At 48.6% G+C, this 13,149-nt stretch overlaps 1 protein-coding gene across 2 annotated transcripts in view; it reads left to right on the forward strand.

The window, feature by feature from the left end:
• Positions 1–7,891: 7,891 nt before the first annotated feature.
• Positions 7,892–13,149, forward strand: part of PNPLA8 (patatin like phospholipase domain containing 8) — a 215,319-nt gene continuing 210,061 nt past the window's right edge. For both annotated transcript variants that reach the window (XM_063927296.1, XM_063927297.1), the window contains exon 1: positions 7,892–8,149. The gene's annotated coding sequence lies outside the window, so the exon portion shown is untranslated. The remainder of the gene's footprint in view (positions 8,150–13,149) is intronic.

Raw genomic sequence — 13,149 nt, forward strand, 5'->3', positions numbered from 1 at the left:
GAAGGATTTTGAATCCCGGGTAAGACTCATACCAGCCACACCAATCACACTGTACAACCTGTGATCTGAACCCAGTTAACAGCATGATAACAGCGGAGCCTCTGAAAAGATGGCTCACAACAATAATAACCCGATTTTTGTAACAATAACTATGTACAAGTATTGCAGACAATCCGCACTTGGGATGGGCGCCCAGCATCCACTACGGACTACGAGAAATAGATTTATCGGTAAGTAAAATCTTATTTTCTCTGACGTCCTAGTGGATGCTGGGGACTCCGTCAGGACCATGGGGATTATACCAAAGCTCCCAAACGGGCGGGAGAGTGCGGATGACTCTGCAGCACCGAATGAGAGAACTCCAGGTCCTCTTTAGCCAGGGTATCAAATTTGTAGAATTTTACAAACGTGTTCTCCCCCGACCACGTAGCTGCTCGGCAGAGTTGTAATGCCGAGACCCCTCGGGCAGCCGCCCAGGATGAGCCCACCTTCCTTGTGGAATGGGCCTTGACAGATTTAGGCTGTGGCAGGCCTGCCACAGAATGTGCAAGTTGAAATGTGCTACAAATCCAACGAGCAATCGTCTGCTTAGAAGCAAGAGCACCCAGTTTGTTGGGTGCATACAGGATAACAGCAAGTCAGTTTTCCTGACTCCAGCCGTCCTGGAAACCTATATTTTCAGGGCCCTGACAACATCTAGCAACTTGGAGTCCTCCAAGTCCCTAGTAGCCGCAGGTACCACAATAAGCTGGTTCAGGTGAAACGCTGACACCACCTTAGGAAGAAACTGGGGACGAGTCCGCAGCTCTGCCCTGTCCGAATGGACAATCAGATATGGCTTTTGTGAGACAAAGCCGCCAATTCTGACACTCGCCTGGCCGAGGCCAGGGCCAACAGCATGGTCACTTTTCATGTGAGATATTTCAAATCCACAGATTTGAGTGGTTTAAAATGTGATTTGAGGAATCCCAGAACTACGTTGAGATCCCACAGTGCCACTGGAGGCATAAAAAGGGGGTTGTATATGCAATACTCCCTTGACAAACTTCTGGACTTCAGGAACTGAGGCCAATTCTTTCTGGAAGAAAATTGACAGGGCCGAAATTTGAACCTTAATGGACCCCAATTTGAGGCCCATAGACACTCCTGTTTGCAGGAAATGCAGGAATCGACCGAGTTGAAATTTCTTCGTGGGGCCTTCCTGGCCTCACACCACGCAACATATTTTCGCCACATGTGGTGATAATGTTGTGCGGTCACCTCCTTCCTGGCTTTGACCAGGGTAGGAATGACCTCTTCCGGAATGCCTTTTTCCCTTAGGATCCGGCGTTCAATCGCCATGCCGTCAAACGCAGCAGCGGTAAGTCTTGGAACAGACATGGTACTTGCTGAAACAAGTCCCTTCTTATCGGCAGAGGCCCTGAGTCCTCTGTGAGCATCTCTTGAAGTTCCGGGTACCAAGTCCTTCTTGGCCCATCCGGAGCCACGAGTATAGTTCTTACTCCTCTACGTCTTATAATTCTCAGTACCTTTGGTATGTGAAGCAGAGGAGGGAACACATACACCGACTGGTACACCCCTGGTGTTACCAGAACGTCCACAGCTATTGCCTGAGGGTCTCTTGACCTGGCGCAATACCTGTCCAGTTTTTTGTTCAGGCGGGACGCCATCATGTCCACCTTTTGGTCTTTCCCAACGGTGCCAATCATGTGGAAAAAACTTCTCGATGAAGTCCCCACTCTCCCGGGTGGAGGTCGTGCTGAGGAAGTCTGCTTCCCAGTTGTCCACTCCCGGAATGAAAACTGCTGACAGTGCTATCACATGATTTTCCGCCCAGCGAAGAATCCTTGCAGTTTCTGCCATTGTCCTCCTGCTTCTTGTGCCGCCCTGTCTGTTTACGTGGGCGACTGCCGTGATGTTGTCCCACTGGATCAATACCGGCTGACCTTGAAGCAGAGGTCTTGCTAAGCTTAGAGCATTGTAAATTGCTCTTAGCTCCAGTATATTTATGCGGAGAGAAGTCCCCAGACTTGATCACACTCCCTGGAAATTTTTTCCCTGTGTGACTGCTCCCCAGCCTTTCAAGCTGGAATCCGTGGTCACCAGGACCCAGTCCTGAATGCATAACTGTGGCCCTTTAGTAGATGAGCACTCTGCAGCCACCACAGAAGAGACACCCTTGTCCTTGGAGACAGGGTTATCCGCTGATGCATCTGAAGATGCGATCCGGACCATTTGTCCAGCAGATCCCACTGAAAAGTTCTTGCGTGAAATCTGCCGAATGGAATCGCTTCGTAAGAAGCCACCATTTTTCCCAGGACCCTTGTGCAATGATGCACTGACACTTTTCCTGGTTTTTGGAGGTTCCTGACTAGCTCGGATAACTCCCTGGCTTTCTCCTCCGGGAGAAACACCTTTTTCTGGACTGTGTCCAGAATCATCCCTAGGGACAGCAGACGTGTCGTCGGAGACAGCTGCGATTTTGGAATATTTAGAATCCACCCGTGCTGTCGTAGAACTACTTGAGATAGTGCTACTCAGACCTCCAACTGTTCTCTGGACCTTGCCCTTATCAGGAGATCGTCCAAGTAAGGGATAATTAAGACGCCTTTTCTTTGAAGAAGAATCATCATTTCGGCCATTACCTTGGTAAAGACCCGGGGTGCCGTGGACAATCCAAACGGCAGCGTCTGAAACTGATAGTGACAGTTTTGTACCACGAACCTGAGGTACCCTTTGTGAGAAGGGCAAATTTGGACATGGAGGTAAGCATCCTTGATGTCCAGGGACACCATATAGTCCCCTTCTTCCTGGTTCGCTATCACTGCTCTGAGTGACTCCATTTAGAATAGGTCTCACCGAGCCGTCTGGCTTCAGTACCACAATATAGTGTGGAATAATACCCCTTTACTTGTTGTAGGAGGGGTACTTTGATTATCACCTGCTGGGAATACAGCTTGTGAATTGTTTCCAATACTGCCTCCCTGTCGGAGGTAGACGTTGGTAAAGCAAACTTCAGGAACTTGCGAGGGGGAGACGTCTCGAATTTCCAATCTGTACCCCTGGGATACTACTTGTAGGATCCAGGGGTCCACTTGCGAGTGAGCCCACTGCGTGCTGAAACTCTTGAGACGACCCCCCACCGCACCTGTTTGTACGGCCCCAGCGTCATGCTGAGGACTTGGCAGAAGCGGTGGAAGGCTTCTGTTCCTGGGAATGGGCTGCCTGCTGCAGTCTTCTTCCCTTACCTCTATCCCTGGGCAGATATTATGGGGACGAAAGGACTGAGGCTGAAAAGACTATGTCTTTTTCTGCTGAGATGTGACTTGGGGTAAAAAAGGTGGATTTTCTAGCTGTTGCCGTGGCCACCAGGTCCGATGGACCGACCCCAAATAACTCCTCCCCTTTATACGGCAATACTTCCATGTGCCGTTTGGAATCTGCATCACCTGACCACTGTCGTGTCCATAAACATCGTCTGGCAGATATGGACATCGCACTTACTCTTGATGCCAGAGTTTCGCATATATAGAAATGCATCTTTTAAATGCTCTATAGTCAATAAAATACTGTCCCTGTCAAGGGTATCAATATTTCCAGTCAGGGAATCCGACCAAGCCACCCCAGCGCTGCCCATCCAGGCTGAGGCGATCGCTGGTCGCAGTATAACACCAGTATGTGTGTATATACTTTTTAGGATATTTTCCAACCTCCTATCAGTTGGCTCCTTGAGGGCGTCCGTATCTGGAGACGGTAACGCCACTTGTTTTTATAAGCGTGTGAGCGCCTTATCCACCCTAAGGTGTGATTCCCAACGCGCCATAACTTCTGGCGGGAAAGGGTATACCGCCAATAATTTTCTATCGGGGGAAACCCACGCATCATCACACACTTCATTTAATTTATCTGATTCAGGAAAAACCACATGTAGTTTTTTCACACTCCACATAATACCCTTTTTTGTGGTACTTGTAGTATCAGAAATATGTAACATCTCCTTCATTGCCCTTAACAAGTAACGTGTGGCCCTAAAGGAAAATACGTTTGTTTCTTCACCGTCGACACTGGAGTCAGTGTCCGTGTCTGTGTCGACCGACTGAGGTAAAAAGGACGTTTTAACGCCCCTGACGGTGTTTTAGACGCCTGGACAGGTACTAATTGGTTTGCCGGCCGTCTCATGTCGTCAACCGACCTTGCAGCGTGTTGACATTATCACGTAATTCCTTAAATAAGCCATCCATTCCGGTGTCGACTCCCTAGAGAGTGACATCACCATTACCGGCAATTGCTCCGCCTCCTCACCAACATCGTCCTCATACATGTCGACACACAAGTACCGACACACAGCACACACACAGGGAATGCTCTGATAGAGGACAGGACCCCACTAGCCCTTTGGGGAGACAGAGGGAGAGTTTGCCAGCACACACCAAAAACGCTATATTATACAGGGACAACCTTTATATAAGTGTTTTTCCCTTATAGCATTTTAATATATATATACATATCGCCAAATAAGTGCCCCCCCTCTCTGTTTTAACCCTGTTTCTGTAGTGCAGTGCAGGGGAGAGCCTGGGAGCCTTCCCACCAGCATTTCTGTGAGGGAAAATGGCGCTGTGTGCTGAGGAGAATAGGCCCCGCCCCCTTTTCGGCGGGCTTCTTCTCCCGTTTTTCTGAGACCTGGCAGGGGTTAAATACATCCATATAGCCTCCAGGGGCTATATGTGATGTATTTTTAGCCAGAATAAGGTATTATACATTGCTGCCCAGGGCGCCCCCAGCAACGCCCTGCACCCTCCGTGACCGTTGGTGTGAAGTGTGTGACAACAATGGCGCACAGCTGCAGTGCTGTGCGCTACCTTCATGAAGACTGAAAAGCCTTCTGCCGCCGGTTTCTGGACCTTCAATCTTCAGCATCTGCAAGGGGGGTCGGCGGCGCGGCTCCGGGACGAACCCCAGGGTGAGACCTGTGTTCCGACTCCCTCTGGAGCTAATGGTGTCCAGTAGCCTAAGAAGCCAATCCATCCTGCACGCAGGTGAGTTGAACTTCTCTCCCCTAAGTCCCTCGATGCAGTGAGCCTGTTGCCAGCAGGACTCACTGAAAATAAGAAACCTAAAAACTTTTTCTAAGCAGCTCCTTAAGAGAGCCACCTAGATTGCACCCTGCTCGGACGGGCACAAAAACCTAACTGAGGCTTGGAGGAGGGTCATAGGGGGAGGAGCCAGTACACACCACCTGATCCTAAAGCTTTAGTTTTGTGCCCTGTCTCCTGCGGAGCCGCTAATCCCCATGGTCCTGACGGAGTCCCCAGCATCCACTTAGGACGTCAGAGAAAATAAGATTTTACTTACCGATAAATCTATTTCTCGTAGTCCGTAGTGGATGCTGGGCGCCCATCCCAAGTGCGGATTGTCTGCAATACTTGTACATAGTTGTTGTTAAAAAAAAAAAAAAAATCGGGTTGTTATTGTTGTGAGCCGTCTGTTCAGAGGCTCCTACGTTTGTCATACTGTTAACTGGGTTCAGATCACAAGTTATACGGTGTGATTGGTGTGGCTGGTATGAGTCTTACCCGGGATTCAAAATCCTTCCTTATTGTGTACGCTCGTCCGGGCACAGTATCCTAACTGAGGCTTGGAGGAGGGTCATAGTGGGAGGAGCCAGTGCACACCAGGTGACCTAAAGCTTTCTTTAGTTGTGCCCAGTCTCCTGCGGAGCCGCTATTCCCCATGGTCCTTTCGGAGTTCCCAGCATCCACTAGGACGTTAGAGAAAAGGGCATTCCGGAGGAAGTCATCCCTATGCTGATTAAAGCTAGGAAGGAGGTGACCGCAAAACATTATCACCGCATATGGCGAAAATATGTTGCGTGGTGTGAGGCCAGAAGGGCCCCAACGGAGGAATTTCAGCTGGGTCGATTCCTGCACTTCCTACAGTCAGGGGTGACTATGGGCCTCAAATTAGGTTCCATTAAGGTCCAGATTTCGGCTCTGTCGATTTTCTTCCAAAAAGAACTGGCTTCACTGCCTGAAGTTCAGACGTTTGTTAAAGGAGTGCTGCATATTCAGCCCCCTTTTGTGCCTCCAGTGGCACCTTGGGATCTCAACGTGGTGTTGGATTTCCTTAAGTCACATTGGTTTGAGCCACTTAAAACCGTGGAACTAAAATATCTCACGTGGAAAGTGGTCATGCTGTTGGCCTTGGCTTCGGCCAGGCGTGTGTCAGAATTGGCGGCTTTGTCATGTAAAAGCCCTTATCTGATTTTCCATATGGATAGGGCGGAATTGAGGACTCGTCCCCAATTTCTTCCTAAGGTGGTATCAGCTTTCATTTGAACCAACCTATTGTGGTGCCTGCGGCTACTAAGGACTTGGAGGATTCCAAGTTGCTGGACGTAGTCAGGGCCCTGAAAATCTATGTTTCCAGGACGGCTGGAGTCAGGAAAACTGACTCGCTATTTATCCTGTATGCGCCCAACAAGCTGGGTGCTCCTGCTTCAAAGCAGTCTATTGCTCGCTGGATCTGTAGTACGATTCAACTTGCACATTCTGCGGCTGGACTGCCGCATCCTAAATCTGTAAAAGCCCATTCCACGAGGAAAGTGGGCTCTTCTTGGGCGGCTGCCCGAGGGGTCTCGGCTTTACAACTTTGCCGAGCTGCTACTTGGTCGGGTTCAAACACGTTTGCTAAGTTCTACAAGTTTGATACCCTGGCTGAGGAGGACCTTGCTTTTGCTCATTCGGTGCTGCAGAGTCATCCGCACTCTCCCGCCCGTTTGGGAGCTTTGGTATAATCCCCATGGTCCTTACGGAGTTCCCAGCATCCACTAGGACGTCAGAGAAAATAAGAATTTACTCACCGGTAATTCTATTTCTCGTAGCCCGTAGTCGATGCTGGGCGCCCATCCCAAGTGCGGATTGTCTGCAATACTTGTATATAGTTATTGCCTAACTAAAGGGTTATTGTTTAAAGCCATCTGTTCGTGAGGCTCAGTTATTTTTCATACTGTTAACTGGGTATAGTATCACGAGTTATACGGTGTGATTGGTGTGGCTGGTATGAGTCTTACCCGGGATTCCAAAATCCTTTCCTTATTGTGTCAGCTCTTCCGGGCACAGTATCCTAACTGAGGTCTGGAGGAGGGGCATAGAGGGAGGAGCCAGTGCACACCAGGTAGTCCTAAATCTTTCTTAGTTGTGCCCAGTCTCCTGCGGAGCCGCTATTCCCCATGGTCCTTACGGAGTTCCCAGCATCCACTACGGACTACGAGAAATAGAATTACCGGTGAGTAAATTCTTATTTTACATCCCATAGGGGTGGGGTAACAAGCTGATAATATTTATTCAGCAGCAGCCCGCTGAACAGACGAAAAGAAGATCAGCTTTAAGTGGTGGTGGTGAGGGGATATCTGGAGAGACGGCAGTGCAGGGGAAGGAAGTAACGGGGGTGGCGAGCTGAAATGTGTGAAAAGTGATCAGTTTGGGCGCCCAAACGGCACTTTTCCCGATCGCGCCTATGTGGCTAAACCCGACACTAATGGGCACGATCAGTGAAATAGGGGGCATCAAATGAATATCGTCCCCTGCTGCGATCCCCCGTCACTTTAGACGCAAGATCGGTGGTGATAACATTAGAATTCCCCCCATGATCATTAACATTAGCAAATGCTTACTGAGGTGCCCGTGAATGACAGTGGGCAGTCCCTGCATGTCATATCTTATGCTGGCCACATACATAACGTGTACCAGTTATAGGTGACGGTCTATTTACTAAGATGGAGATAAAATGGACGGAGAAAAAGTACCAGCCAATCAGCTCCTAACTGCCATGTCACAGGCTGGGTTTGAAAAATAACAGCTAGGAGCTGATTGGCTGGTACTTTATCTCCATTAAGCTGCCGAAAGCACGTTATGCCTACATGACGCCGGTGGTTTCCTCGCAACGAGTGCTACCCAGGCACATACTGTACATAGTAAACGCGGTGTTGTTGCGTTTGTCCCTGCTGGCTTGCCTTACTACTTCAGCAGGTCACGTGATGAGAAGGGGAAAACAGGCGATGATCAGGCCACAAACACAGCTGATATCGCTGCTGACTGTCATCATCACCGCCCTGCCTCCCCGGGTGACAGCACCGCGACCCTGGCTGCCTGTAAGTGAGTGTGTGAGTTGCCTCCCCATGCCCTGTGTGTTCCCCTCTATACACCCCACTTACTAAGCAGAGGTTCCGGTCTGTTGCTGCTGCTAGCTATGTACCCCTCTGTCTAACTTATACTCTTCATTCTGCTGCCATCTCATCTACAGTATGTGTACACACAATACAATACAAATATCCTGGGGCAGAGCGTATGTATACACCTGACATATGCAGACCCTCCAACATGACCCGCCCCACTAGGTACAAAATGCTCTGTTCCTGGACTTCCCTCTTAATTTATGATTTCCATCACCTGTGTTGAACTAGTTAAATGATAAGAAAGCTGTTTCTTCACAGGTGATGGCAATAATAAATTAAGAGGGAAGTCCAGAAACAGAGCATTTTGTACCTAGTGGGGCGGGTCATGTTGGAGGGTATGCATATGTACACCATACTTGCCTACCTGACGCTCTCCATGAGGGAGAAAATGCTCTGTTCCTGGAGTTTCCTGGTAATGTATGATTGCCATCACCTGTGGTGAGCTAGGTAATTGATAAGAAAGGTGTTTCACCACAGGTGATGTCAATCATACATTACCAGGAAAGTCCAGGAACAGAGCATTTTCTCCCTCATGGAGAGGGTCAGGTAGGCAAGTATGATATACAGTGACAATGAACTGGTGAATACATGCAGGTACTGTGCACCGCAAATCTCCTGGAATAATATCACAATGCGTTAATACGTAAAAAAAAAAAAATTACACTAGAATATATTTGTCATCTATTAATAACTCGTGATATTATTCCAAGCTCTCTACTTGTATTCACTGTATTCCCCAGCTCGTTCTAACTTTATATAATTGGTTTCTTGTGGGGGTTTGCAAAGCTTTCCCTGCAGGTGAATACATTTATTTATGTGATAATTTATGTGATATATACTATAGTAGATACTTGGCATTAGCTGGCGCTGGGTATAATGACAAATGTGTGTACACACATGGCAGTACCTGGTACACATGACTATACAGTATAGAAACATAGAATTTGACGGCAGATAAGAACCACTTGGCCCATCTAGTCTGCCCCAGCATACTGTGACAGGCAAACCGACTGACCCTGTACATGCAGCTGCTAGTAGTGAGTTGCTATGCACTCTCCGACCTCCTGAGGGAGGTGCCGGCATTCTCATACCTTTGCTTACTCCCTGTCTGATCTCTCGTGGCTGCTGACAGGTACAAGGATATAGGTTTACCAGTATTTCCTCTTGGGCAGTAATTAAGCATGACACTTTCTCTTTTATACTAGTCACTGTATAGATGTTTTGCAGAAATATGGCAAACTATAGTAAGCAGATTCTGAATTTCTACTATAGGATAAAGACCTATCTCCACTCCAACATTACATACTTCTGTATTGAAGAATATCTTATCACTTTATGTTGTACATCTCAAATCCTAGTAGTTAAATTATCCAGGTCCTTTTTTAATACGTGATTGCCCTGTGCGTGAGGAGGCTGCCTGAGCAGCTGTGATATACCACTTTACATATCAATAATCCCAGTCACTGGTTAAGTATGATTTTACAGGCTCTGTTGTCCTATTTGTTGTGTTATGACATCATGTGGAATAAAATGGCAGTCATCTATGTCCCTCAGTGTTTATAATTGCCTTTTTTATTGGCTTATTCATTTTACATGTATTAATCACCCAGAAATAAGATTGTTTCTTCGCTGTATCATTGTATATGAGGAAACAGGCACATGGCAGATACAGTAAAGATATGGGAGCTTTACCTGCAAGCCAGTGTTTCATCCATAAACAATTTGGGAAACGCCTGTACTGTATATTTCTCTGACGTCCTAGTGGATGCTGGGGACTCCGTAAGGACCATGGGGAATAGCGGCTCCGCAGGAGTCTGGGCACAAAAGTAAAGCTTTAGGACTACCTGGTGTGCACTGGCTCCTCCCCCTATGACCCTCCTCCAAGCCTCAGTTAGATTTCTCTAACGTCCTAAGTGGATGCTGGGGACTCCGTAAGGACCATGGGGATTAGCGGCTCCGCAGGAGACTGGGCACATCTAAAGAAAGCTTTAAGACTAGCTGGTGTGCACTGGCTCCTCCCCCTATGACCCTCCTCCAAGCCTCAGTTAGATTTCTGTGCCCGAACGAGAAGGGTGCACACTAGGTGGCTCTCCTGAGCTGCTTAGTGAAAAGTTAGTTTTAGGTTTTTTATTTTCAGTGAGTCCTGCTGGCAACAGGCTCACTGCATCGAGGGACGAAGGGGAGAAGAAGCAAACTCACCTGCGTGCAGAGTGGATTGGGCTTCTTAGGCTACTGGACATTAGCTCCAGAGGGACGATCACAGGCCCAGCCTGGATGGGTCCCAGAGCCGCGCCGCAGGCCCCCTTACAGAGCCAGAAGCCTGAAGAGATCCGGAAAATCGGCGGCAGAAGACGTCCTGTCTTCAAAAAGGTAGCGCACAGCACCGCAGCTGTGCGCCATTGCTCTCAGCACACTTCACACTCCGGTCACTGAGGGTGCAGGGCGCTGGGTGGGGGCGCCCTGAGACGCAATAAAAATACCTTAAATGGCAAAAGATGCATCACATATAGCTCCTGGGCTATATGGATGCATTTAACCCATGCCAAAAATACACAAAAAACGGGTGATAAGGCCGCCGATAAGGGGGCGGAGCCTATCTCCTCAGCACACTGGCGCCATTTTCCCTCACAGCTTCGTTGGAGGGAAGCTCCCTGTCTCTCCCCTGCAGTCACTACACTACAGAAAGGGTTAAATAAAGAGAGGGGGGCACTAATTAGGCGCAGTATAAACAATACAGCAGCTATAAGGGGAAAAACACTTATATAAGGTTATCCCTGTATATATATAGCGCTCTGGTGTGTGCTGGCAAACTCTCCCTCTGTCTCCCCAAAGGGCTAGTGGGGTCCTGTCCTCTATCAGAGCATTCCCTGTGTGTGTGCTGTATGTCGGTACGTTGGCGTCGACATGTATGAGGAGAAAAATGATGTGGAGACGGAGCAGATTGCCTGTAATAGTGATGTCACCCCCTAGGGGGTCGACACCTGAGTGGATGAACTGTTGGAAGAATTACGTGACAGTGTCAGCTCTGTATAAAAGACAGTGGTTGACATGAGACAGCCGGCTACTCAGCTTGTGCCTGTCCAGACGTCTCATAGGCCGTCAGGGGCTCTAAAGCGCCCGTTACCTCAGATGGCAGATATAGACACCGACACGGATACTGACTCCAGTGTCGACGGTGAAGAGACAAATGTGACTTCCAGTAGGGCCACACGTTACATGATTGAGGCAATGAAAAATGTTTTACACATTTCTGATAATACGAGTACCACCAAATAGGGGTATTATGTTCGGTGAGGAAAAACTACCTGTAGTTTTCCTGAATCTGAGAAATTAAATGAGGTGTGTGATGATGCGTGGGTTTCCCCCGATAACAACTGATAAAAATGTTATTGGCATTATATCCTTTCCCGCCAGAGGTTAGGGTGCGTTGGGAAACACCCCCTAGGGTGGGTAAAGCGCTCACACGCTTGTAAGAACAAGGGCTCTACCCTCTCCTGAGATGGCCGCCCTTAAGGATCCTGATGATAGAAAGCAGGAGGGTATCCTAAAATGTATTTACACACATACTGGTGTTATACTGCGACCAGCAATCGCCTCAGCCTGGATGTGCAGTGCTGGGTTGGCGTGGTCGGATTCCCTGACTGAAAATATTGATACCCTAGATAGGGACAGTATATTATTGCCTATAGAGCATTTAAAAGATGCATTTCTATATATGCGTGATGCACAGCGGAATATTTGCCGACTGGCATCAAGTGTAAGTGCGTTGTCCATTTCTACCAGTAGAGGGTTATGGACACGACAGTGGTCAGGTGATGCGGATTCCAAACGGCATTTGGAAGTATTGCCGTATAAAGGGGAGGAGTTATTTGGGGTCGGTCTTTCAGACCTGGTGGCCACGGCAACAGCTGGGAAATCCACGTTTGTACCCCAGGTCGCCTCTCAACATAAGAAGACGCCGTATTATCAGGCGCAGTCCTTTCGTTCCCAGAAGGGCAAGCGGGCAAAAGGTTCCTCATTTCTGCCCCGTGACAGAGGGAGAGGAAAAAGGCTGCAGAAATCAGCCAGTTCCCAGGAACAGAAGCCCTCTCCCGCCTCTGCCAAGCCCTCAGCATGACGCTGGGGCTTTACAAGCAGACTCAGGCACGGTGGGGGCCCGTCTCAATGAATTTCAGTGCGCAGTGGGCTCACTCGCAAGTAGACCCCTGGATTCTTCAGGTGATATCTCAGGGGTACAAATTGGAATTCGAGACGTCTCCCCCTCGCCGTTTTCCTAAAGTCGGCTTTACCGACGTCTCCCTCTGACAGGGAGGCAGTTTTGGAAGCCATTCACAAGCTGTATTCCCAGCAGGTGATAATCAAGGTACCCCTCCTGCAACAGGGAACGGGGTATTATTCCACACTGTTGTGGTACCGAAGCCGGACGGCTCTGTGAGACCGATTCTAAATCTAAAATCTTTGAACACTTACATACGGAGGTTCAAATTCAAGATGGAGTCACTCAGAGCAGTGATTGCGAACCTGGAAGAAGGGGACTACATGATGTCTCGGGACATCAAGGATGCTTACCTTCATGTCCCAATTTACCCTTCTCACCAAGGGTACCTCAGGTTTGTGGTACAGAACTGTCACTATCAGTTTCAGACGCTGCCGTTTGGATGGTCCACGGCACCCCGGGTCTTTACCAAGGTAACGGCCGACAGATGATACTCCTTCGAAGGAAGGGAGTTTTAGTTATCCCTTACTTGGACGATCTCCTGATAAGGGTAAGATCCAGAGAACAGTTGGAGGTCGGTGTAGCACTATCTCAGGTAGTGTTGCGGCAGCACGGTTGGATTCTCAGTATTCCAAAATCACAGCTGGTTCCGGCGACTCGTCTTCTGTTCCTAGGGATGATCCTGGACACAGTCCAGAAA

Source organism: Pseudophryne corroboree, chromosome 6 (genome assembly GCF_028390025.1).
Source record: "Pseudophryne corroboree isolate aPseCor3 chromosome 6, aPseCor3.hap2, whole genome shotgun sequence".
Lineage (NCBI taxonomy): Eukaryota > Metazoa > Chordata > Amphibia > Anura > Myobatrachidae > Pseudophryne > Pseudophryne corroboree.